The following is a 25,921-nucleotide window of genomic DNA, read 5'->3' as shown; positions in this document are numbered from 1 at the left end:
GTATATGGCAAAGTGAGTAACTGGAGACAGGACATTGAAGACTCAGAGATAATATAGACGTTACATATAGTTTTGGGTTATATTTGGGCACAACGTTATTTATTGGTAAGAGGGCCAATTGATAGGGGAAGCGCCTTGAATGATCACCTTCTTGCACTTGTCACCAACTTGGTGGCTATGCTAGTGGCCACGGGTGAGCTGCGTCCTGTTGAGAGAGCTCTCTTCTGCCCTCGAACAGACTGATCCAGAAATATGAGCTGACAAGAGCTCCCAGTCAGCACCTTCACAGTAAAACCATTGCGGGGTGTCTTGCCTGGCTTCTCCCTGTGGACGATCATTCACCACAACGTGGCCAGATGGGTTGGTGTAACAAGGTGTCCCAACTGCTGTCGCCTAAGCAATGGCAACAGGCCAGTGGTTGGCAATCTACAGTCCTCCAAGGGCTGAGCCCTGTGACTCCCATTGTGACGAATCAACTTCCGGGGCACCAGTGGTTCAGGGATGAACATCAATTTCTAAACCATCAATCAGCCCCACACCTCTAGTACACCAGAAGGGATCCGAACAGATTGGAATACAAGTAAATTATAAGACCTACTTGTCCAATATTGGTAACATGCAGGGAACGGCAGGCTTATCTCCGCAAGGTTGTGGATCTTTGGTTAGTTGCAACACAGCGAAAATACAATTATTACCCAATGATAAGAGAGACTCCCCAGTCAAGGTTGTATACACATTTCTACTTTATTAGTGTCACAACAGACAGTTCTAGCACACTATAAAATACAACCCACCCTGTAAAGGAATGCAGAGGACAGTTTCAAGAAGGAAAAGGGATGCACTCTGGATACTGACAGGAGGGTAGTTGGTAAAGTAATTCATCGCAATAGTTCAAGGATACTTGGTTTCAACATAAAGGGAGCAATGGGACATAGTTTGTCACTAGGGGCATTCAGAGAAGGACCGGGGGAACAGAACCACAATGTACATTGTGCTTGTAAAAGTTCTTGGTGCTCGACAGGGTCCAGTTGGTTTCAGGGCGCTGTGCAGCTCCTGCAACAGAGTTCAAGATGGGAGACAGCTGCGGGTATGAAGCGGCAGGCAGTTCGGTGAGCGAGGCTGGGTGGACGGTTGCAGGCTAGCCTACACAGCGGCTCAGGGTTAGGAATCATTGTCTCTGTGATGGCGAGGCATCTCAGACGACGTTAGTGGCTGTGGCATGACAAACTGTCAACAGTGCAGTCGGTTGCAGCTCAAGGGGCTCGACTGGCTCAAAAATGTACTTTAAGGCGGACGCTTGTTGATGCTTGTCGATACACTCCTCCTAGCTTCTTCACTGGGCTTTTTCAGAGACTCTCTGGCACATCCCACTTAGGAAGCTTGCTGCAGGACCTAGCAGGGCATGCTGTGTGCCGACTGGGGATCGGCTCTGGAGCTGGTGCAGGGTTCGCTGGATCCAGAATCACGCTCTGTTCCCTGGGAGATGTCTAGGGGAGGGATTTTATTCCCTCTTGGATATTCTGGCCTTCCTTCAGTGGCGGAAGATGTAAAGCAGACTGTATCTTCAGCCAGGATCCATGCTGAGTTCTTCTTGCTACTCCTTGCAAAGTCTTCAGGTGATCTGCCCAAATGAGGGGCTTGACCCTCTTTTAAACCCAAGTGGGCCCCAGTGATTAATGAACCAATCCCGGGTCCCCATCAACAATATCCTGTGTGCATGCGGTTATAACCAGAGTGCTTTGCAACAGAAAAGGTAAAGGGGTGAAAACATGTAATACTAAGGCCCACCCACCTTCCCCTCTGTTGTGGATCAAAGGGTCTCTCTAGTTAATTGAGCTCTCTGTGGTTCCTGATTAAAGTGGCAGGTCTTCCTTGAAGCTGCGGCGGGACCAGACTTTTGGTCCCCGGCAAACCACATTCTCGTACCTTCTGAAGGGGGTCGCCATGCTGGGATGACTACTGTAAATGCATAGATCTAGACATGACAGGTCAGTGCCTTTGATATTGAGAGGCGGGAGCTGGCTTCAGGTTTACACACTGCATATCAAAGGTTGGTGGGGTTTTCAGTTAGTCTTGTGACCAGGCCTCCCGTGGGCCTGTATGAATTAACTCTGATTAGTATGCGAGGCTGCCACCAGCAGCTAACAAAGGAAGGGGCGGATCCTTGGAGCCCTTGTTAGTTAATTAGGCTATCCATGGCAGTAGGAATGTTTTGCTTTCCCCCTTCTGAGATGTCTTGATTTACTATTTGCTTTCATATTCTAACAACTAAAGATGACGGGGGATGGTGCCTGTGGGCTTTGTCCGCCCCAGAGTACACAGGTCTATGTGTATGTTGTGCGGTGAGCATAGGAAAATTTGTGCGGATTAGTCCCACACATTTTCCAGAGGTTGATTTACCATCATTCAATTTCAATAAAAATGTGAAAGAAGCCCAGGCGAACAAACATCCACCATGTGGATGGCCGAATTCCTCACACCCATGATCATTCACCATTTACTAATATGGCTAAAGCTGATTGGAGCAGTAGGCCGACACATTTCAAGGGCGGCGGGTTGCTCCAGTAGGCTGTTTCCTTCCCAACAACCTATGTGATGCCTTGTTGCTCTGATACCTGTTAACCATCCTGGCTGCATCACTTATGTCTTCGAATTTGCAAAAAAACACTTAGTGGAAAAATAATGTGTGGTTGTACTTTAAAGAAAATGTTCTGATGGACTCTTAGATTCACTCATGCTATTCACAATGTCGCCCGTAATCCCCAGCCTTGCTAGGAGTGAAAATGCCCACACATAACAAAGCTTCTCCTTGGGGCATAGGAAAAGAGTGAAGGGAAAATTCCCCTAAGGATCTGTGGTGATTAGACAGGAAAGCAGTGATGTCTGGTAAATGTTGGAACTGGAGGGCCATAAATGTATGTATCTAATATGCAGGAGTGACTAAGAGCAGTGAGGGAGTCTGCACCAAACAAGGGACTTTAGGTGGGTTCTCCCCAAGGAAAGATCTTTAAAAAATGGATTTAAATGGTGTATTTTAGAGTACTTTATTTGAAAAATTGGGTAAAAAGCCACACAGTTTGTAATTCATTGTATATGGTAGCACATGAGCATACCCGATAAGTGCAAGTTACAAAGAGTGCATAGGACCATTCTCCAAAACATTTTCATTATGCCTTTGCCAACAACATATGCCAGTATGTAAACCATTTTCACGCTGGATGTGCCTATACATGTCCATACATGCTGCACTAATATATGCCAGTATTATCATATAAGGACTCAATGCCATACCACAGAAAGAAAGTAGTTCCAGTCTAACAAGTAATCACACTAATGTTTGCTTTTACCCTTGATGCAAAGTATGAAAATGCCATGACACACAAAGAATATATAGCTAGACTGGAGCCACCAATGTTAGCCAGTCTAGCCACATAATAACACTCATCATGTGTACTTTACCCTTGATGTCAAGTAAAAAATAACAAATGCCATGCCATAGTAAGAAAGTAAATGGACATTGATACCATAGGCCAAGCTAGCCAGGTAATAACATTTACCACATTTGCTTTACCCATGATGGACAGTAGCTATCCATCAGGGGTAAAGCAAACATACATGTTATAACAAGGCTAAACTGGACTAGTACTGCCAGTCTGCATATACTTTCCTAATTTGGCATGTCGTTTTTTACTTGGCATCAAGGGTAATGCAAGAATGGTAAGTGTTATTATGTGGCTAGACTGACATACTTTCAATTTAGGCAAATATTGCCAGGTAATAACACTTATCATAATTGCATTACCCTTGATGCCAAGTAAAAAATGCCATGGCACACTAACAATGCATATGTAGACTTGCAGCACTATTGTAGGACAGTCTAGCCAGGTAATAACATGTATCATGCTTGTCTTACTCTTGATGCACGGTAACTGTGCATCAAGGGTAATGCATACATAAATGTTATCAGCTGGCTAGATTGGGCTTCATTGAATATAGACCAGTGACAACACTTGCCATGTTTGCTTTAACCTTGATGCACAGTAACTGTGGATGAAGGGTAAAGCAAACACAACGGTTTCAATATTCAATATATGTCAGTCTAGCCACATAACACTTGTTATGTTTCCTTTATGCTTGATGCACAGTAACTATAGATCAAGGGTAACACAAATATACGTGTTCTTACCTGGCTAGACTCCCCTTAATGTACGCCAGTCTAGCCAGGTAATAACACTTGCCATGTTTGCTTTACCGTTGATGCACAGTAATTGTGCATCAAGGGTTAATCACATATAAGTGTTATTATGGGGCTAGACTGGCCTACATTGAATGCAGGCCAGTCTAGCCCCCATACACTTTCACCCGTGCGTTCACACATCATTTATACAACTCCTTGAATGCACACATTGAAAAAACAAACAACAACAGACATACATACATAGATACATGTTAAATAAAAAAATCACTTCTTTACCTGCATGCAACCTCCACATACGCCCAGGCCACTGCCCTGCCACTGTGACATAAATATGCTGACTGATAGTAGAGGAGTTCTCTCCTGTCAGTGAGCATGTTCACATTGCGGGTCTCCACATTCTGAACACACTGATTGACAGGAGAGGACTCTTCTCCTGTCAGGAAGCCTGTCTACTCTGCTAGCGCAATAATGGGAGGTGGCGGGCCAGTCTTCCGCTGCCCACCACATCCCATTATTAAGCCCTGCATTTTGTTGCAGAGCTAAAAGGGCTCTGCAAAAAAAGTGCCCCATGCAACTATAGCACAAGGTGCTCCCTGTCAGTAAGGCAAGAATGTGGCCTGTCACTCAGGAGAGGGGGGAGCCACTGCAGTCAAGGCTGCATAGATAAACCATTTTCATCAGGGGGATTTTGTGCAGTATTCTGTTCACCAGTGTGCACATAGTGGGAGAAACAGCTGGACTTCCAGGTTTCTGCTTGCATGAGTGCCTCATTACGCAGACCTGCCACCACCACTTGAGTGCTGCAGTAAGTTGTCCCAGACACTGAGACCGTTCTTCACTGCCCATTATGACCTGGTAAAGTTAATCTGTTTTGTGTTTTAGGGCAGTGCTGCTCACTTTCCTACCACTCTACACAGAGACCCCAATAGATCGGAAAGGTGTCCCAGACCCTGAAACCCTGCTTCAATGCCCAGGATTAAGTGGTAAAGTGATTTTTGTGTCTCATATCTTCCGTGGCTAAGGCACACTTTCTAGGGAAGTGGTGACCCATCAGAAGCAATTTATTTGCAAAGTTGAGTTGCTCACTCAATGACTGCAGCTGACCCAATGCCACTTTGTTGCTCATCAGACATGTTTTCCATGTTGCCTGAAAAGTGTTAGCTTTACTGTCTGGGAGGTGGACCTCTTGTTTTGCCATGTCCAACTATATATTGTCAGGCATGCTGTTGTGCCCTCACCTTCCTCTTCCACCAAACAATGAATCATCGTCTGACATTCAGAAAACCCTTAGGACCACTGATATAACTTGTCCATGTACTGGACCACTCCTTTCAACATTACCGATTTCTTACAGTGCCATTCCAGGAAGGAACTGAATTTCTCAAATACAACAAATGAAAAGATAGAGCCCATGCCCATCATAGCATCATAGACCTTCCGGGTTGAACCCCAGTACCTTGTAGCTGTTTGGATGCCCATTCAGTAGTCTGAATGTCAACGCGATGCCCGTCTTTGCCAGCATTACCCCTTTCACAAATCTCTGACCATCTCTGCACTGCCTGGTTGCATGAGGTGTGCACCACTGAATATTCTTTGCTTATGTGGTTCCCATAATGTAATCCTGTGTAATATAGTTGATGAATTAGCCTGAACCCACCCTGTTCCTTGTTAAGGAACCAACTCCAGTGGAGACACTTTAAACACGCCACCAAATGCAGGAGTCTCAAAAGTATCCACAACACTAACGAGCTGTCTTTACTTTTCTACCTTCTGCCTCTGTACTGCTGAGCCCTCCCTTGTAGGTCACGCTCCGTACTCAGCAAAACCACTGCAACGTACTTGTGCAAGCGATGGCCATGTTCAGGCTCCAGGATTGTATGTACACCCATCTACGTATCTGTAAAAAATCCTTAGGCAAACTAGAAGCAGCTGAAATTTGGGGTATTTGTGCTCTCTTCGGAATATTAAGGATGCGTCGAAAGCTCTGCTGGCTGGCTCACTATGAAAGATCAAATCCAAGCCTGGGATTTGACCCTAATCTGTAAAATACGGATGCTCCTGATTATCTTACTCAGCCAGTGGAACAGTGTGTACCAGTTTGAATGCTTTGCTCAAGCCTGTCAGCTGGGCTGACAATACATTTCAGAGAGGGCAACTAGGAGGAAAATCCCCAGCCATATGATGGCGTCATCTCTGGAAAGGTCGCCTTTGAGTATCAGGACAGGCACTTCACTGTTAACATTTAAAATCGCACAGATGTAAAGCTTGATTTAGTTACAGTGTTCATACATCTGCCTATTTGAAGGTGTGCTCCTAACCCTTATTTAGTTCATGCTTATTAGGTAAGCTCTCGGAAATCTTTGTGCTGGCCCTCTGTCTTGCCTCCTGAAATTACACTAGTGGGATACGTGTCTAAGCCCCGAAAAAGAAAACGTGGTGCTAAAAGCAGGCGCAAAAGTTGCATGCCTGCCTCGCCTTTACCATTTGCATACTGGGTCATTTGTTTTCATCTTTGCAGTTGGAGTGGGGCCACGGAAGAGTAGCATCTGTTCTGCTTCGCCGGCAAAACACAAAATGATTTTCTGCTTGCATGACATTTTTAAGCTAGAAGAAAAGCAAGGGACGCCAATGGAATCTTCTTCATTTTTTGACACCTGGTAAAAAGCACGAGGCTTTATACTTGAGCGGAAAAATGCATGTTAGCCTGTTTTCGGCAGGTTATACACACAATTGCACAGAGGTGCAAATGAAGGCGTTCCAGTCTGTGCAATGTCCTATTTTCTTTAAAATGAGGCCATGAGTGTGCTTTGATCTGTTTTTTCCCTTTCATACTTGCATTCGTATGGCACCATGAAACTGGTTGTTAAAATATGAAACTGCCGCCATTATGAGGCTTACAATGCACCTGTAAGAATAGGTGCATGATGGCATTGCCAAGTATTCCAGTAATGGCAAAGTGCGCACTCACTCATGTTGGCTTTTCCCAATAATGTTCATGTGGACACTTTGAGAAGGTATGACAGTATCTCTGCTGCAAGTATGACCTGTGTTACCTTTGTCCAATAAGGGCAGTGGTTTTGTTTTGTCACTGTAATTGCACTCTCGTATTGCATTTGTCATGCCCATTGGACCTATTCGTTCTCTTTGTGGTGGCCTGCACGTGGCCTCACTCCATGCTTTGGCGAAGTGCTCACTGTGCACATTGTGTCTATTTGAGGGGGCCTGGATATGGCTGATGACCATGCCCACCCTCGGTGTGCAGCTTGGCTCTAGGCAATGTCCAGGGAGGAATGTTGATTGACACTTTCCTCCTTGAGTCAAAAGAAACCCACGTGGAAGAGTATTCTAAACAGATACCCTCATGGATTCCGGTGGGACGTGCGCTCTTGCACTGTCTAGGGGCTGCGGGGGCTGGGGCCATGCAGGACTTGCAGTAGGGCCCCAAATGGGGGTCTGCAGGGCTTTTACCGTTCTAGCAGGCAGTGGGTAATCATTCTGCCATGCACATGTTCCTGAAATGGAGTGCTGTGCATGACGAAATGTATGACGGCCTCTGCACAATGTGCTGGGCTCCACCCCAACACCCATTATGAACGGGTCGCCGCTGATGGACCTTATTGTGGATATTCCTGAAGCACTGAAGGTATGTTTTCTAGCTATGAATTTTTAATGAAAGAATAATACTGTGTTTTATTTGTTTGTATGGATTTTCTTTTTTTTTTACAATGTTTTTATTTAGGTGATTTGGAAAATGAAAGCCATTTAAACCATAGCACAGGAGAATACAAAGTATAAACGCATCATAGTCACACTTCAAAATGTACAATCATCATAAACTAAACAAATATATACAATTTTCAGTGTGTCCTAATGAACAAAATACATTTTTTTAAATATGTTAACCTCACTATAACGTAATCACATGGCACAATGACAAATAGATTGATTGTAATAACACACATAATACTCTTATGTTGGCTTCAAAAGCTATAATCTTACATTTTTTTTTAAAATATCTTTTTTCCAACATATACAGATGTTATAAATAGCAGAAATTAAAATGGAACTTTCTCCAGAAACTAACATAGCCCAAAGTTGATCAGTCAGAATATTATCAATACTGTGGGTAATATTATTGTAGGTTTTACGGTATATCACTTCTAACTTAATGCATGAAGTCAAAAGATGCCAACAAGTTTCAACATCGGTATGGCAGCATCTACAAATTATTTTGTGCCAAAGGGTTTTCTTCCACTTTCCCAATCTGGCGATAGTAGGGAGCTGATCAAAGTGCAATCTCATACGGAAACGTCTTATCTTTGTATTCCTAGTCACGCCAATATCTTTAAAAAGACAATTTAAAGGTACACCTTGCTGAACCTAATATGTAAAAGATGCCCTTTTACTTAACTTACTGATATTGCTACTACGATCCCTGATAGCAGCCTTGTTTTTCAGGGTTAACTAAAACCCTCAAGATGTCAGGGGGACATCTGTCCGGTTTCCATCATCAAAGAAGCAGCCAAAGAACTGTCTCCCTTCATTAACACACTAATTAACTCTTCCTTCAATATAGGTACAGTACCTAACAATCTAAAACATGCTTGGGTCTTACCCCTACTAAAAAAAAAACTACTCTTGACCCAAGAATCCCCACCAACTATAGACCAATCACCACGGTTCCTTTTCTATTTTGGACACAGCAGCTTACCTGCAGATTCAAGAGCAGCTCAAAATTAACAACCTCCTCGGTCTTGGGCAGTCAGGCTTTAGACCCAAACATGGCACGGAAACGCCCTTGATTGACCTTAAGACACAAATTGAAGACTTAAAAGACAAAGGGCCTCATTACGACCCAGGCGGTAAGTTACCGCCTGGGTCGTACCTTAACCACCATGGCGTAAACTACCTTTACGCTACGTTTACGCCATGGTGGTTGGCGGACTTACCGCCCCATTCCGAGGTTGGCGGGGCGGTAAGTCCCCAATCCCCATTTACCCTTCCCCATTCCCATTTTTTCCCCATAGGGCATAATGGGAGTGGGGAAGGCGTTAATTACGCCACCGTAAATTACGGTGGCGTAATTAACAACAAGGTCCCTTAGCGCCATGGATTTTAACACCTGCTAAAAGCAGGTGTTAAATCCTCCATGGCGCTAAGGGAGCTCGGAATCAGGCGGTAAGGGTCGGCGCTGTTTACACCGCCGTAAACCCCTTACCGCCTGGGTCGTAATGAGGCCCAAAGTTAAATTGGCTCTGCTTTTACTATTAGACCTGTCAGCCGCATTTGACTTAGTTAATCACAAAGTCCTACGTAACCACCTAACTTCAGCGGCCCACTTTTCCGACAAAGTCAATGCTTGGATCCAATCATTCCTAGACAACAGGTCTATGAGGGTCTTTGCACCATCAGCCTCGGCTCAACCATCCCCTGTCATCTGTGGAGTTCCACAAGGATCCGGCGTGTCCCCTACTTAATATAATGTGTTTACAAAGCCTCTGTTTGATGATCATGACTATTTGAGTGTCACCTACACGATTTATGCAGATAACACCCAAATACTCATCCCCATTACCAGGGACTATGCAACAGACTCCAAGGCAATTAATGACATTTACCTCATCATACAAGCATGGATGGCCAGGCACTCCTGCTAAGATCCTAAATAAAACTCAACAGATTAGGTGGACAGTTCGAGCCCTTCAATATTGATGGTAACATCATCAAGGTTTCTAAGGAGGTGAAAAAATTAGGCATCCACATCGACTCCTCACTGTCATTAACTAGACAAATTAATGCGACAGCATCCTCCACAGCCTACACCTGCAAATAAATCATGGCCTGTAGACCGTTCTTAACTACTACCAATTGCATCTCTATAGCCAGAGCACTAGTCCTATCAAAACTCAACTACTGCAATGCTCTTTACTTGGGCACTAACAAAAGGAACATAAAAGAATGCAAGTAATACGAAATAACGCTATCAGAGCAGCTTTGAACATTCCTAGATCCTATCACATCTCTGCATCTAGCCGTAACCTGAACTGGCTCTCCGTCAAACAACGAATTGCATTCAAAACTTCTCACGCCATATCTCAGCTCGCCCTACCAGATCTGCTCAAGCACACTGCCTTAAAATCCCTCAGTTCAAACTCCAAAGGGCAGTAGGCAACAGCTTCCATGTGCTAGCAGCCCAATTGTGGATACCTTACCTCTTACTGTAAGATCTGAACCTACAAACTTCACATTTAGGAAAAATGTGAAAACCTGGCTCTTCGAGCAAGAGACACAGCAAATCTCTATGTCCACTCATTTCTGTACTGCACTTTAATGAACCTACTGCATCCACTACCCTTTATGTAACCATGTATAATATGTATATCTTTCCTGTCCATGTATAATATGTATATTATTTTCTATGTAACCATGTAAGAAATATATATACAAGATATGCACCCAGATGCCTCAGGGCTTGGTGCGCTTTATAAATAAAGAAACTAAACTAAACTAAACTAAACTAAACATCAATAAAAAAACAGTTTATTTCCTTTAGCCAAGTTTCAGAAATGTTTCTACCTGTATCTGAATAAAAACTGTCTTTAAAATACAAAAGTAGCTGGCAGGGATCCGTGTTTGCCTCTAAAAGGTTCAGATACCATATGCAGCAAGCCACTTAGTAGACAATGATATTGGGCATAATTATAAATAAATTGCTCCATGTGCCAAACACTTAGAAATACCTATGGCAGAATGCCATAGTTTGCCCTCCAAGATATTTCACCAGCATGCTTCTTTACCTTGCAAGATTTCAAGAACATATACAACACTCAGAACGATACTCATTTTGTAAATATTTAGGAGACCCTCTATTGAATATCCACATCCTTATAGCGAAAAAGGCATTTATAGCTATATTTTTTAGTTCTTATATATTTAGAAAGAGAGTCAAATCTCAAGTAATCATGTGTGGGGATACCAAAATAAATATTTCTATGTATGATTTCCAGCAGAATTTTTCACTGTGTAGTGCTTTTATACTGCACGATAACCCGATTTGAGTACGGTCCAAAATCAGAGTGTTATCCGCATAAGAAATGCAGCTCACTGCCTGCTGGTCAAATTTCAGAGGAACATTTCAGCAATACTGTAAGGGCTTGTCAAGATCAGAAACACAAATATTATATAATGCTGGTGTACCCTTGTTTTAAGCCCATATTATTAGGAATCAGAGAAGTTAGGGATCCTTCCTGATTTAATCTAAGACGGGAAGAAGTATTAGTGTATAATTCCTCAATAAGATATAAAATAGATTTATTAGTCCCATTCTTTCCAATATATCTACAAAACAAATATATAAAGATTCATTTTTGGACTGAAAAGTCTTAGGTATCAAATAAAAAAGGATTCAAAGATTGGTCAATGTATTCAGGCCCTGTGGAAACCTGTTTGCTCGTTTTTTATAATATCTCTCTCAGCGAGCCAGGTATTCACCTTACCCAACAGCAAATATGAGAGCATTTTAGATAGTGAGTCCACCATTGCCAGAAGGCGATAGTTTCTTCAAAGTTTCATGTACACCCTTTTCATAAATCATTATTAAGATAGAAGACTTCCAGCAAGCCGGGACAACACCAGTATCAACAATATGCAAAAATAACTGAAGAATAATCTGTGGCCACAACCTCTGAGCCTCCTTTATTGTAATGTTGGCTAAGTCGTCAGGGCCGGGATCCCTAGACACTTTTAGCTTATTAATAATGCTAAATATATCATCCACCAAAAATTCTAAGCAACTACTATCATTTGATAGATTTACTTGCATGCTGACTACTGCAAACATATAGACCTTTCACATAATTGTATCAATTTAACCCAGAAATTGGGTTTATCTCACATTTTTCAACAGCATTGAACGTATTTCGATTGCAGATGGACCAAATGTATCTGCATCTTTTATCCCTTTGAGCACTGAATATAATTTGCCAATGAGCTGTTGCTATTGAGCTATTATGGCCTCTTAGCAAATTTTGATATCTAATGGATTCACAGTGCATTTCAGCACTAGTAATTGTACATTGTGTTAACTTTCTTACGTTATACTTAAGTTCTCTTGTATATTTCTCTTGTATATTTTCCCACCCTCTCACTTAGGATATATTTTTTTTATATTTAGAGACCTTTAAAAATGAGGTCCACTTTGTTGTAGAATTCCGCTTGTGTAAAAAGGAATTAAAATAGCATCTTCCAAAAACGAATCAGGTAAAATCTGGTTACAATTCTCAACATTACTCCTTTTCCAGTTTACCAGTTTTCCAGTTTCTCCAGCATTGGATCTTTCATGGATTCACATGCTTAGAATATTCCCCGTCGTCAGACTGGGACCCCTCGGTACACATATATAGCCTTTTCCAAAGGAAAACTTTCGACGCTTTTGTGTCCTATCTACGTCCTTCTACGACCCGCCTATGCATGCTCCGCAGGCCGTGCTAGTATAAGAGGCCCGCCCCCGCGGCTCCCCTTCAGATTTCAACCGTCTCAAAAGTAGTGGGATCTCCTCGTGTTGTCCTACTGTTTTGTACTAGGTTGCATTATTGGATTTCGAGTAGTATAATGTCCTCTGTGTCAGGAAAAGCGCTGTTCCGTCCATGCGCGACGTGCGGCTTAAAAAAGGTTTACGAGGGGGACGGACATATGGACTGCATATATTGCCTCCACCCTCACCATGCGGCGGATACCTGCGACATATGCAAGGGGTTTTCTCAAAAAACCCTCAAAGACCGGAACCGACGCCTGGTGGCATGGCTGAATGATGGAGCGGGGGCATACCCCCCCTCGGAGGTGGGCTCCACACAGTCGGCGAAAACATCACGCCGCGCGGCCTCGTCGGAACCACCGGCGAAGAAATTTAAACCGTCGGAAAAAGAGTCGTCTGGAAGTCACTCCACTAGAGACTCCTCGGCAAAGAAATCATCCTCATCAAAAAAGCATGAGAAGGAAAGGAAATCCTCCTCTGGCGATCATCACAGATCGACCACGAGTCGATAGTCGAGTAGAAGCGGACACAGTGTGGAGAAGGCGGGACCGCCAAACCCACCTGCGAAGTCTACGTCGTCGACGGCTGTCCAGTCATCGGCCGCCTCCCTGCCACTTGCACAGGGGGCATCCACTGTCCCGTCGACAATGGCGTCGACGAGGGCCTCGTCGACGGGGGTCCTACAGGAGGCCTGGAGGCCTGAAGTCTTTGACCCGACCCCCCCGGAGGCTTTGCTACAAGAACAAGCTATGTTGCTGTCCTCGGAGGACGAGAACGAGGGAGTCAGAGGCGGAGTTGGAAAACCCCAGAAGCCCAGCTCACCCGTCCCCTCCGGACGACATTGCGTCATTCCATTCTATGATGGAGAAGGCATGCAAAGAATTTGGTCTGTCCCAGGAAGAACAGAAAAAGGACTGTTTTTTGTTCGACCACATGGGCAAGAGAAGGAGGTTGGTGTTCTCGATACCAATACTAGACCATGTATGGAAAGAGGGGTTGCAAACAATGAGACACCCATTCTCAGAACCAGCAGTGAAAGGACGCCTAGAAAAAAAGTTTAAGGCACCAGAGTCTACCCCCAAGTGTTTATCCTCCCAACCAACACCGGACTCGGTGGTGTCGGCGGCAGCAGCGAGGAAGGCAAAGGCACAGCACAAGTGCACGACTCCTCCCGAGAACGAAGCGAGACGCCAAGATGCCTTTGGCAAGAAAGTGCTCTCTGTGGGAGCGACCACAGTAAAGGCCGCAAACTCTCTGGCAATTGTGGCCAGATACGATAGGGAGATGTGGCACAGACTAGCTCCGCTACTTGATCATCTTCCAGAAGAACAGAGGAAAGCGGCGATGCTACTGGTCCGAGAGGGTGAGGAAGCCTCAAATCACGCAATAAACATTGCGGTGGATCTCGCTGAGTCAGGCTTCAAGCAAGTCAACAATGGGGTGGTATTGCGTCGACAGTCATGGCTTAAGTGTACCTACTTCAGGCCAGAAGTGCAATACAAGGTCTTAGATATGGCCTTTGAGGGAGACCTTCTTTTTGGTGAGAAGGTGGACGAGGCCCTAAAAGGAATGAAAGAAGATTCGGACACGGCACGTTCATTGGGTGCCCTCCAGAGTGGCAGAAGTTACAAGTCTTTTCGTCCCTTTAGAGGGGCTTCAGGTAATTCAAGATTCTCTTCTGGAGACAGATCCTTTGCCAGATCGGCTTACCCCTCCCAGGGATACCGACATGCCTCACAATCGGCTAACCGCCGACGAAACTTCCAGTCTTCCAGAAAACGACCATCGTCGTCGAGAGACAAGCAAAATAAAGATCAGCAGTGACATACCACGAACCGTTCTGGGGGTAAGAGTTTCAGCATATGTCGACGAATGGGAAAGGATAACGACGGACCAATGGGTGTTAGACACTATAAGAAACGGACACTCTCTGCAATTCAAACACAACCCTCCGCAAATCCCACCTGCGTTCACCGCTCAGTCCTATATGATGGTACTGCAACAAGAGGTTACACTCATGTTAGCGAAGGGCCTGATAGAATTAGTTCCAACATCACAGGGAGGTCAAGGAGTCTACTCAAGATACTTCGTCGTAAAAAAGCCGAACGGCAAATGGCGTCCCATTCTAGACTTACGCGATCTCAACAAGTCCTTAAAGAGCCTGAAATTCAAGATGCTCACTCTGCAGGAAGTGATCCGCGCAGTTCAAAAGGGAGATGTCCTGGCATCCCTGGATTTACAGGACGCGTATTTCCATATTCCAATGTGTCGGAAACACAGGAAATTCCTACGTTTTGTAATAGGGTGAACTCACTACCAATTCACGGTTCTTCCTTTCGGGCTCAAGACCTCCCCCAGAACGTTCACAAAATGCCTGGCTCCAGTGGCTGCCTGGCTAAGGAAGCAAAGCCACCATATATACCCATACCTCAGCGTCAACCAACACAAGTCTGCAAGCCACCATGCAGCTTCTACAACGGCTAGGATTCGGCATAAACTTCGAGAAATCCTCTCTGCGGCCATCGAGAACGCTGATATTCTTGGGGGCACAGTTCGAGACTCAGTTAGGGCTGGTGAAACCTTCTCTCGACAGGACCTCAAGACTCATTCAACAAGCGGCCCGGATACGACGAAACACCAGGATCTCAGTGAGAAAGTATGTTTCGGTCCGAGGGGCCATGGCATCCTGCATCCATCTGGTGAGAAACTGTCGACTATTCATGAGGCCAGTCCAAGAATTCCTCGCGGACCGATGAACACAGGCTCAGGGATCGTGGTCGGACAGGATATCCATCGACGACGACAAGCTACGTCGGACCCTTCAGTGGTGGCAGAGTTCCCACAATCTGAACAACGGTGTGCCCCTACAGGAGCCGGAGTTTCAGAGCACCATAGTTACGGGTGCGTCCCTAACCGGATGGGGAGCGCACATGGGAGCTCTCCAAACGCAAGGTCGCTGGTCTCCAACGGAGTCACTCCTACACATAAACGTACTGGAACTCAGAGCGGTACGATGGGCTTTGAAGGCGTTCCTACCACACATCAAGAGTTCGCGAGTGCGAATACTGACCGACAATACAACAGCCATGTTTTATCTGAGGAAACAAGGAGGGACACGATCAAGGACTCTTTCCATAGAAGCGATTTCCGTATTTCGATTGCAGATGGACCAAATGTATCTGCATCTTTTATCCCTTTGAGCACTGAATATAATTTGCCAATGAGCTGTTGCTATTGAGCTATTATGGCCTCTTAGCAAATTTTGATATCTAATGGATTCACAGTGCATTTCAGCACTAGTAATTGTACATTGTGTTAACTTTCTTACGTTATACTTAAGTTCTCTTGTGTATTTCTCTTGTATATTTTCCCACCCTCTCACTTAGGATAATTGTATTTTTTTTTTTTTATTTAGAGACCTTTACAAAAATGAGGTCCACTTTGTTGTAGAATTCCGCTTGTGTAAAAAGGAATTAAAATAGCATCTTCCAAAAACGAATCAGGTAAAATCTGGTTACAATTCTCAACATTACTCCTTTTCCAGTTTACCAGTTTTCAAGTTTCTCCAGCATTGGATCTTTCATGGATTCACATGCTTAGAATATTCCCCGTCGTCAGACTGGGACCCCTCGGTACACATATAAAGCCTTTTCCAAAGGAAAACTTTCAACGCTTTTGTGTCCTATCTACGTCCAACTAGGACCCGCCTACGCATGCTCTGCAGGCCTTGCTAGTATAAGAGGCCTGCCCCCGCGGCTCCCCTTCAGATTTCAACCATCTCCAAAGTAGTGGGATCTCCTCGTGTTGTCCTACTGTTTTGTACTAGGTTGCGTTATTGGATTTCGAGTAGTATAATGTCCTCTGTGTCAGGAAAAGCGCTGTTCCGTCCATGCGCGACGTGTGGCTTAAAAAAGGTTTACGAGGGGGACGGACATATGGACTGCATATATTGCCTCCACCCTCACCATGCGGCGGATACCTGCGACATATGCAAGGGGTTTCTCAAAAAACCCTCAAAGACCGGAACCGACGCCTGGTGGCATGGCTGAATGATGGAGCGGGGGCATACCCCCCCTCGGAGGTGGGATCCACACAGTCGGCGAAAACATCACGCCGCGCGGCCTCGTCGGAACCACCGGCGAAGAAATCTAAACCGTCGGAAAAAGAGTCGTCTGGAAGTCACTCCACTAGAGACTCCTCGGCAAAGAAATCATCCTCATCAAAAAAGCATGAGAAGGAAAGGAAATCCTCCTCTGGCGATCATCACAGATCGACCACGAGTCGAGAGTCGAGTAGAAGCGGACACAGTGTGGAGAAGGCGGGACCGCCAAAACCACCTGCGAAGTGTACGTCGTCGACGGCGGTCCAGTCATCGGCCGCCTCCCTGCCACTTGCACAGGGGGCATCCACCGTCCCGTCAACAATGGCGTCGACGAGGGCCTCGTCGACGGGGGTCCTACAGGAGGCCTGGAGGCCTGAAGTCTTTGACCCGACCCCCCCGGAGTCTTTGCTACAAGAACAAGCTATGTTGCTGTCCTCAGAGGACGAGAACGAGGGAGTCAGAGGCGGAGTTGGAAAACCCCAGAAGCCCAGCTCACCCGTCCCCTCCGGACGACATTGCGTCATTCCATTCTATGATGGAGAAGGCATGCAAAGAATTTGGTCTGTCCCAGGAAGAACAGAAAAAGGACTGTTTTTTGTTCTACCACATGGGCAAGAGAAGGAGGTCGGTGTTCTCGATACCAATACTAGACCATGTATGGAAAGAGGGGTTGCAAACAATGAGACACCCATTCTCAGAACCAGCAGTGAAAGGACGCCTAGAAAAAAAGTTTAAGGCTCCAGAGTCTACCCCCAAGTGTTTATCCTCCCAACCAACACTGGACTCGGTGGTGTCGGCGGCAGCAGCGAGGAAGGCAAAGGCACAGCACAAGTGCACGACTCCTCCCGAGAACGAAGCGAGACGCCAAGATGCCTTTGGCAAGAAAGTGCTCTCTGTGGGAGCGACCACAGTAAAGGCCGCAAACTCTCTGGCAATTGTGGCCAGATACGATAGGGAGATGTGGCACAGACTAGCTCCTCTACTTGATCATCTTCCAGAAGAACAGAGGAAAGCGGCGATGCTACTGGTCCGAGAGGGTGAGGAAGCCTCAAATCACGCAATAAACATTGCGGTGGATCTCGCTGAGTCAGGCTTCAAGCAAGTCAACAATGGGGTGGTATTGCGTCGACAGTCATGGCTTAAGTGTACCTACCTCAGGCCAGAAGTGCAATACAAGGTCTTAGATATGCCCTTTGAGGGAGACCTTCTTTTTGGTGAGCAGGTGGACAAGGCCCTAAAAGGAATGAAAGAAGATTCGGACACGGCACGTTCATTGGGTGCCCTCCAGAGTGGCAGAAGTTACAAGTCTTTTCGTCCCTTTAGAGGGGCTTCAGGTAATTCAAGATTCTCTTCTGGAGACAGATCCTTTGCCAGATCGGCTTACCCCTCCCAGGGATACCGACGTGCCTCACAATCGGCTAACCGTCGACGAAACTTCCAGTCTTCCAGAAAACGACCATCGTCGTCGAGAGACAAGCAAAATAAAGATCAGCAGTGACATACCACGAACCGTTCTGAGGGGAAGAGTTTCAGCATATGTCGACGAATGGGAAAGGATAACGACGGACCAATGGGTGTTAGACACTATAAGAAACGGACACTCTGCAATTCAAACACAACCCTCCGCAAATCCCACCTGCGTTCACCGCTCAGTCCCATATGTTGGTACTGCAACAAGAGGTTACACTCATGTTAGCGAAGGGCGTGATAGAATTAGTTCCAACATCACAGAGAGGTCAAGGAGTCTACTCAAGATACTTCGTCGTAAAAAAACCGAACGGCAAATGGCGTCCCATTCTAGACTTACGCGATCTCAACAAGTCCTTAAAGAGCCTGAAATTCAAGATGCTCACTCTGCAGGAAGTGATCCGCGCAGTTCAAAAGGGAGATTTCCTGGCGTCCCTGGATTTACAGGACGAGTATTTCCATATTCCAATGTGTCGGAAACACAGGAAATTCCTACGTTTTGTAATAGGGCGAACTCACTACCAATTCACGGTTCTTCCTTTCGGGCTCAAGACCTCCCCCAGAACGTTCACAAAATGCCTGGCTCCAGTGGCTGCCTGGCTAAGGAAGCAAAGCCACTATGTATACCCACACCTCGACGACTGGCTGGTAAGGGGATCCTCCCCAGCGTCAACCAACACAAGTCTGCAAGCCACCATGCAGCTTCTACAACGGCTAGGATTCGCCATAAACTTCGAGAAATCCTCTCTGCGGCCATCGAGAACGCTGGTATTCTTGGGGGCACAGTTCGAGACTCAGTTAGGGCTGGTGAAACCTTCTCTCGACAGGACCTCAAGACTCATTCAACAAGCGGCCCGGCTACGGCGAAACACCAGGATCTCAGTGAGAAAGTATGTTTCGGTCCTAGGGGCCATGGCATCCTGCATCCATCTGGTGAGAAACTGTCGACTATTCATGAGGCCAGTCCAAGAATTCCTCGCGGACCGATGGACACAGGCTCAGGGATCGTGGTCGGACAGGATATCCATCGACGACGACAAGCTACGTCGGACCCTTCAGTGGTGGCAGAGTTCCCACAATCTGAACAACGGTGTGCCCCTACAGGAGCCGGAGTTTCAGAGCACCATAGTTACGGATGCGTCCCTAACCGGATGGGGAGCGCACATGGGTGCTCTCCAAACGCAAGGTCGCTGGTCTCCAACGGAGTCACTCCTACACATAAACGTACTGGAACTCAGAGCGGTACGATGGGCTTTGAAGGCGTTCCTACCACACATCAAGAGTTCGCGAGTGCGAATACTGACCGACAATACAACAGCCATGTTTTATCTGAGGAAACAAGGAGGGACACGATCAAGGACTCTCTCCATAGAAGCCCAGAAAACATGGCATTGGGCATCGAAGCACGATATCTCCCTCGTGGCTCATCACCTTCCAGGAGTGAGGAACTGCCAAGCCGCCTCCCTCAGCAGAAACATGGCCCAGATACACGAGTGGGAAATGGACATGGGTCACTTGAAGAAAGTGTTTCGAGAAATGGGGCCACCCCCCTCTGGACGCCTTCGCGACCAAAGAAAACAAGAAATGCGAGAAAGAGGGTTCGGTGGGGGAGGCGTTCTCCTTCCCATGGACGGACATGTTCCTCTATGCTTTTCCCCCGTTTCCCCTCATACGGAAAACAATTCAGTGGATACGCAGATACAATTGCCGGGTGATTCTAGTGACACCTTACTGGCCGAGGCAACCGTGGTTCTCAGACCTACTCCATCTATCGCTGGAACATCCCATAGCGTTTCCGAAAGTCCCGTACCTTCTATCCCGGGACAGAGGCACGGTGTGGCATCACGACCCGGACAGTCTCAACCTTACGTCCTGGCTCCTGACTTCTCGGAATTCGGGGCTTTAGACATTTCAGAGGAGTGCCAGGAAATTCTGCAGGCGGCTAGAGCCCCTTCCACTAACAAATCCTACTCCTATAAGTGGCGGAGATTCTGTGAATGGTGTAGAAAACAGCAGGACCTACAACCATTGTGGGTGATGCCGGAACAAGTTCTACCTTACCTGCTCCTCTTAGCAAAAAAGGGATTGTCCCCCTCATCGATAAAGGTACAACTGGCAGCCATCTCAAGGTTCACAAGGAAGAGGCAGTCATCTCCTCTATTCAGTGACAGACTGGTGAAACACTTCATGCAGGGTTTATTTCGAGCCTTTCCCCCGGTGAAACGTTTTCCCCCGGCGTGGAGCCTCAACACAGTGTTGGCAGGCTTGATGAAACCGCCTTTCGAGCCTATGGCCACGTCCGACATAAAATTAATTTTGTGGAAGTTGGCATTCTTGATAGCTATCACATCAGCCAGACGTATCTCGGAACTACAAGCGCTGGTCGTGGACCCGCCCTACCTAAGATTCTTTAAGGACAAGGTAGTCCTGGCGACTAACCCTACGTTCGTCCCTAAGGTTCCGACGGTATATCACAAACACTCATCTGTGGTTCTGCCTACTTTCTTCACCACCCCATCGTCGGCAGCAGAAAAAACTCTTCATACCCTGGACGTTAAGAGGGCTCTGAAATTCTACCTACATCGTACACAAGACATCAGGGCTACTCGGCAACTGTTCGTCGCATATGGTCCGTCGACGAGAGGAAAAGCAATCTCTAAACAGGGATTGGCTAGATGGGTCTCGTCGACGATTGTTTTTTGTCACTCTAAGGCCGGAAGGCCACTGCAAAGACATCCTAGAGCCCATTCTACAAGGTCGATGTCATCCTCAACAGCGTTATGGGCCAGAATTCCGCTGACGGACATATGCCAAGCTGCGGCATGGTCAGTGCCCCACACGTTTACCCGCCACTACTGCCTTGCCAGGCAGCATGCGGATGAGGTGCAGATGGGAAGAGCTGTCCTGCGCCATCTGTTTCAGTAAGGTAAGCTCCTCCCTGTGGAGATTCTGTTGTCTACCCTCTTAAGGGCGATATGCTTTATGTGGGCAACGTTATATGACTTAACTTATCCCATTGTGTAGTAGGGTGAGGATATATATATATATTGTTACATTACATTCTCACCGCCGTCTCAAGTGTTACTGCTGTACAATCTATTCTAAGCATGTGAATCCATGAAAGATCCAATGCTGGAGAAGGGAATAGTTTCTTACCTGTAACTCCATTTCTCCAGCATTGGTATCTTTCATGGATTCACATGCGCCCGCCAACCTCCCCGTATGTAATGTATGTGATAAATTTAACCCTTCCTACTTTGGAGGGGCCGAAATCTGAAGGGGAGCCGCGGGGGCGGGCCTCTTATACTAGCACGGCCTGCGGAGCATGCGTAGGCGGGTCCTAGAAGGACGTATATAGGACACAAAAGTTTCGAAAGTTTTCCTTTGGAAAAGGCTATATATGTGTACCGAGGGGTCCCAGTCTGACGACAGGGAATATTCTAAGCATGTGAATCCATGAAAGATACCAATGCTGGAGAAATGGAGTTACAGGTAAGAAACTATTCCCTTACCCAACATCCTATATTAGATATTAGATAGGAAATATTTGCGTTGTCAGGACAAAGTACAACTCAGAATGCGCTGGTCACTTACTTCATTATCTATACATTTAAAAGATATTAATTCCCCTCCAATGATATAAAAACAATCAATCCAAGAACAAAAGGGATTTGGATATTTGAATATTTGGGATTAAAATTCTATTTTGTTAATATGTATTTCATGTGACTCTACATGTTCATGGTTTGTTGATTGAAGTTAATTAAATCTGGTTGGTTTGAATGCATTGAGCAGTTATAATTATATATATCTGTATGGAATATTCATCAGTAGAGACATCATATATACATGAGATGTTAAACTTAATTCCTGTAAAGGGTTAGGAAGGCTCCTTTATATGCACAACAAAGCAAAAAATAATCAGCAGTGGTAAACTAATAGGTATTCAACTTTAGAGGCTAAGCAGTGTATTGTTCCGTCATCGGAGCTGAATAGAACATTCTTACCCTCTACATTTATGTTATGTTATGTTATCAATTCTTATATAGCACACAGACACCCAAAGGCATCATGGCGCTTAAGGAGAGAGAGAACAGACACCTAGGAGAGTTAGAATAAATGGGTTTTGACCTTCTTTCTGAACTCAAGTTAATTAGAGGTTTTTTTGATGGCCAGTGGAAGTTTATTCCACAAGGATGCCGCGGCAATCGAGAAGGCTCAATTGCCTACACATTCACGATTGTATCTTGGCACCAGAAGCTTTTCAGCAGTGGTGGAGCGAATATTGCGGGTAGGATAATAGCGAGTAAATTTAGCTTGGAGATATTCCGCTCCCTGGTTGTGAAGGGCACGATGGACGATACACAAGGCCTTAAACTCCACCCGCTGGCCCTCTGGGAGCCAGTGCAAAGTCCGAAGCACCGGAGAGATGTGAGCTCCATAGGGAGTATCAGTGGCCACCCGAGTGGCCAGGTTCTGTAGTCGCTGCCACTGTTTTATCAGCTTCTTAGGTTGGGCCAGATATAGAGAATTACAGTACTCTATCCGCGATAGTACCAGGGCCGCAACCACCGGGGGACGCAGTGGGGCCGGAATCAGAGGCAGAACCTTCCTTGAGTTTTTAATTGGAAGTGGCCGGCCTGACAAACCGCCGTGACCTGTTAGTCCATAGACAGAGATGCTGATAACATGACACCCAGGTTTTTAACTTTCTTGACTGGGGTTGGTAAGGGACCCAAAGAGGGAGGCAAAAAGGAGGACACCCAAAGTGCAGGATTAGGAAGGCAACCCACCACTATCAACTCAGTTTTATCACCATTCAATTTGAGCCAGTTGTGGCCCATCCAGTCCCCCACCGCCGACAGACACCCCCGCAGGCATGACGACACCTCAGGTTGATCAAGATCTAATTGAGTCAATATCTGAGTGTCATCGGCGTACGAGTAGCATCGGACGTCGGAAGAGCGGATGAGACACACAAAGGCCCAGATATAAATATTGAACAGGATAGGCGACAGGGAGGAGCCCTGTGGTACCCCACAGCTAAGGTGACAAGAAGTAGAAAGAAAGGGGGGCATTGCAAGGGCCTGTGTACGATCCGCAAGGAATGACTTAAACCAGGCTAGTACATGCCCTGAGATACCAAACTGGGAAAGGCGGGACAGCAGGATGGAGTGGTCAACAGTGTTGGAAGGCCGCTGATAGGTCCAACAGGATCAAGGCCCCCATTATAACCAGTGTCCACCGGCCTGGTCATGTCGTCCAAAACGGCGACAAGAACACTCTCCGTGCCTCGGCCAGGACGGAACCCGGATTGTACCGGGTCCAGAAGATTAGTAGAGTCAAGCTGGGAAGAGAGCAGAGGGGACACCAGTGACTCTAAGAGCTTAGCCAGGAAAGGGAGAAGAGAAATGGGGCAGAAATTAGATGGGGTAGCGGGATCCAAAGTCTGTTTCTTCAGAAGAGGAACTACTCTTGCTGATTTCAATTACCGTGGGATGAGCCCGGTCAGGAAGGAATTATTAATGGCATTTGTGATGTCCGATAATAAATACAAAGCTATCTCTTTCATGACCGTCAGAGGGACGGCATCTGAGGGGGAGCATGATTTGATCTTCTGAATAGCCATCAAAACTGCTTCCTCCGAGAAAGCTGAGAAGGTGGACCATATGTTAATTATGTTAGGAACATACAAAGCCAGACCTGTTGTCATTTTCAATGTTTGTAATGATTAGCACTGCAACCGTAATGTCCCTTCAAGTAAATATTTTTTCAGGTTTCTTTACAGAATGTAAACAATACTGTACTTTATGTGTTCAGTGATGTATACTGCCTAAGGACTGGTGCTATGCCCAGTGGGCACTGTGTTCAGGACATGGATTTCGTCCATGATGTCTGGACAGGAAGCAAACCCAAATTGCCCATTTGGCCATAACCAGTGGACACAGGCCACTGGGTGTGTCAAAGAATAGCCAAAATACCCACTCGGCATGGCCGGCAGGCCGGCCGAGTGGAGAGTATTCCAGGCATGGCCTCTGACCATGGCTCATACACCTCAAATAGCTCCAATGTGCTCAATGAATCCTCAGACATTTCCTTGGCAACACAAGGGATTGAATATGCCTGTTGGGCCTGTAAACATACTCCCTTGACCACCGAGTGATGAAAGTGATCAGTGGTTATGGCCAGTGGACACTGTAACCATGGCCCTCAGACATGCCGCAGTAATGTCAAAGAGACCCAAGGTTCTGAGTGGGCATGCTGCCAGGTGTGTACTGAGGTCAGTCCCCGGTCACCTGATAGACCCAATATGCCCAGCTGGCATGGCCAGAAGCCATGCCCAGTGTACACTCCACGGTCGTGGTCTTTTGGCAAGCCCTTGTAACCTCAAAGAGAATGTGTCAAATAGACATGACCTGTGGCATTGCCCAGTAGACAATGTTCACAGGTAAGTGCCTTCACCCAGGCCCTGGGCATTCAGGAGAGACAGAATATTTTCACTGAGCATGGCCTGCAACCTGGCCAAATGGACAGTTTGTTTGGGCTTTCTCTTTGCTCATGCCCGTTACCTCAAAACTCCTGAATCTGCCCACGGCCACAGCAACTGTAAAATGTGTCTACTGAATGGCTTTTGGACACGCCACAGTAACCTGACAGAGTGCGAATGTGACCGCCCCCATTGCTTGCAGTCATGTACTGTAGGCAATGGGGTTGGGGAATTGCCTTCAGCCAATCCCCAGGCACCTAGATGGGACACAACATACCCACTGAGGATGACACTAGACAGGGCATTGCAGTGTGCTTGTAAGTGCTCTGGTGGGTGGCGTGTGAGTGATCCATTCACACGGCACCCATCGGAACACTTCACTCACACAGATACTCACATTCATATGGAGTCATGCACACAAACAGTCAGGCAGCCATACAGCCGCTCTCCAGCATACACGTGGCACTCACTAGAGCACTTCGCTCAGACCGATACACACATTCATATAGACACAAGCAGTTACGCACCCATACAACCTCTCTCTCAATCATACGCATGGCACCCACTAGATCACCTCACTCACATAGATATTCTTTGTCACCCACACGCACGCTTTGTAAATACAATCTCTCTCTCTCTCACACACACACACACACACACACACACACACCCCCTACATACAATACAATCACAGAAACATACACAACATTGTTTTCATTTTAAAAACGTACTTGTTCAGGCTATTGCCGTGATCTTCTCTCTCGCCCCCTGAGCTTTCATTGGATGAAAGGGTCAGGAGACGTCCCTTCATCCTCCTCCTGCCTATGATAGATATATCAGGCGTAGGACAGGGTCAGATACCCTGGCCTGAGACATGCAGGCAGATGGCGCGGCGAAGAGCCCTTCAGGATGCTTCATGCGCTGGATTTTCCAACGCCCTAAAGGGCATGAGGTCACTGGTAGTCTCTCTAATGCCTTTTTATAAAGGTTTACATGAATAAAGGTATGGGCTTCTTATTCGCCGGTCTTCACCCATGTAAAGTTCTGTGTAGGGCATAAGGGACGCCGCCAGTCTTTCCATTTGCAAAGAATGTACATTTTAGATTCTTTGCAAATAAGCAGCCCGAACACTTG

Source organism: Ambystoma mexicanum, chromosome 3q (genome assembly GCF_040938575.1).
Source record: "Ambystoma mexicanum isolate Mex_15411 chromosome 3q, UKY_AmexF1_1, whole genome shotgun sequence".
Classification (NCBI taxonomy): Eukaryota; Metazoa; Chordata; class Amphibia; order Caudata; family Ambystomatidae; genus Ambystoma; species Ambystoma mexicanum.
Note: the sequence above shows the minus strand (reverse complement) of the source record.